The sequence below is a fragment of the Danio rerio genome, chromosome 5 (assembly GCF_049306965.1).
Source record: "Danio rerio strain Tuebingen ecotype United States chromosome 5, GRCz12tu, whole genome shotgun sequence".
NCBI classification, from domain to species: domain Eukaryota; kingdom Metazoa; phylum Chordata; class Actinopteri; order Cypriniformes; family Danionidae; genus Danio; species Danio rerio.
This window is the reverse complement of record NC_133180.1, coordinates 53,237,501-53,239,997: the sequence shown is the minus strand read 5'-3', so window position 1 is coordinate 53,239,997 and position 2,497 is coordinate 53,237,501. Positions and strand designations below refer to the sequence as shown.

Sequence of the window (2,497 nt, the reverse complement as noted above, 5' to 3'; positions counted from 1 at the left end):
TTTGTAAAAGTTATTTCAAAGCAACACAAACAGCATGCAGAAGTATAAATGTACAGCTATGCGCAAGGCAGGCACTGTGGGTCCCGGCGAACAGTCAACGCAGAGGTATAAACCAGCCTTTAATAGTGTCTATGATTTGTAACAAATGTGTTTTTTTTTCTTTTTTTTTTTTCTTACATTTCTATTTCCATATGGATAACTTTTTTCTAATATGGTCAGTTTGCTCTGTAGCTCATGTTGTAGGGTGTCATCTCCAGAGCACTTTAGGTTGAGTCTGGTGAAGCACTGCTCCACAAAATTCTTTTTTTCTTAGAAGACACTATAGGTTGGGTTTGGGGAAGGGTTTCAGTTAGTGGCTTACTAGGTGAAATCCTTCTTGTGGACATTTAAAATATGGATGCGTGTCTGAAATGTAAAACAAAACATATCCTAAGTAACATATTACAGATTTATAAAAATGTAGACAGCACCCACTAGTGGATGTGTCATCTGAAATGAAACATGGAACAACTTATGAATCGTTTTTGCTAAAAAAAAAAAAAAAAAATGGAGGCTAAGACACATATTTTCAATGAGGTAAAGTTGGATGATTAATTTTTGGTGGGGTGAGGGTGGGGGGGGGGGGGGGTCTTATATTATGGTATATTCTAAACAATACACGTATGCAAGATCTTTGACAGCGTCCACATCTCAGCGATTATCCTCCAGGTTATCCAACTGTATTAGAATGAGGTCTGCACAGATACACTCTGATCTCTTAGACTCATACCCTGAGGTGCCAGCAGAGGTCTAAAACACCATGATCTATGTTAACCTAAAAAAAATTACCAAGTAAGCGATAGATTGAGAGCATGAGAGCGAGTGAGGGAGAAAAAGGAAAAAAAAAAAACACCCTGCAGTGAAGCACACGACTTAAATTAAAAGAGGGGTGGGGGCAGGCTTCAAGGTTAATTACATGAAGAACTTCCCTGTTTGAATTAAAATCACTCACTCCATGCAGCACTAACATAAGGAGCGTTCAAACCCACACGGCGCACAGGATAATTCTTACGGTGCGGCACATTTTAACTCTTGACCCCCTGATAAGGGATTTGCTGAATGCTCCATCTACAGACGAAAGGAGTTCGATGACAAGTTTAGGGTGAGTCCAAGTGCAAGCGCTCATAAAAGATCATCTGCATGCCTGTGAAGTGCTATTACACGAGGGATAGTTGTATTTTTAATTGATTTGAGACGTATTACTTCCTGGCTTTATATAGTAAGAAGAATCTTTATTAAATCTACGAACCTGGCTTTATTCATTTTAAGCAGCGTAATAGTTTGGCGGTTAGCCCTTCTGCAAGACTGGATCTTATCAAGTGCAACATTTTCTTGGATCATCATCTTTGCTGATTCTGGAACAACATTTCAATCAACCAAAGATCTGAGGAACTAGTTTACAGTTTAGGCTTTTAAGCTAAGTAAGGCACTTCTTTATCACTGATATTAACCTATCATTTCTTTCTGATTTTAGGAATAGCTAATTGTTAGAATTAGGTTTAGGGCCAGCTGGAATGCAAACAGGTTAGGGGTAAACAAAAGAAAAATAAAATAAAAAAAAAGAAAAAAGTGGGAACACTGCATGGGTAAAGAAAACCAGTCCTTGCATTTCTTTTTTAATCCAAGCAGCCACGTACTTCTACCTACTTACAAAATAATTCTTTATAAATAGAAAAACACCAAAAACAACCAGTTCAATATTATTTACTCTTGTAAGATTGAGGATTATGTTCAACTTTATGTGTGACAAAAAAAAGAAAAGAACTTAGTATATAATACTACTTAGTTAAATAGTATAGTAGAGCTAAACAAAATTGTAACACAAGTATATATATATATATATATATATATATATATATATATATATATATATATATATATATATACATATATATATATATATATATATATATATATATATATATATACATATACATATATATATATATATATATATATATATATATATATATATATATATATATATATATATATATAAAACAATCATTGGCCACTTTAATAGGTACACCTTACTAGTACTGGGTTGGACCCTCTTTTTCTGTCAGAAATGCCTTTATCCATCAGGATATAGATTCAACAAGGTACTGGAAATATTCCTCAGAGATTTTGGTCCATATTGACATAATATCATCTTGCAGTTGCTGCAGATTTTCCGGCTGCACATTCCAAAGGTGCTCTATTAAGTACAGTGATCTCATTGTCATGTTCAAGAAACCAATCTAACATGATTCGCACTCTAAGACATGCCGCATTATCCTGCCGGAAGTAGCCGTCAGAAGATGGATACACTGTGGTCGTAAAGGTATGGACATGGTCAGCAACAATACTCTAGCCAACTAGGCTGTTGCGTTGATACGATGCTCAATTGGTACTAATGGACCCAAAGTGTGCCAAAAAATATCCCCTAGACCATTACACCCCCACCGCCAGACTTAAC

General features: G+C 35.5%; 1 long non-coding RNA gene across 1 annotated transcript in view; it reads left to right on the top strand.

Moving 5' to 3' along the window:
- Positions 1-855: 855 nt before the first annotated feature.
- LOC103911111 (uncharacterized) overlaps positions 856-2,497 on the top strand; it is a 10,553-nt gene continuing 8,911 nt past the window's right edge. The window contains exon 1 of the long non-coding RNA XR_661715.5: positions 856-1,141. This is a non-coding gene — a long non-coding RNA (uncharacterized lncRNA). The remainder of the gene's footprint in view (positions 1,142-2,497) is intronic.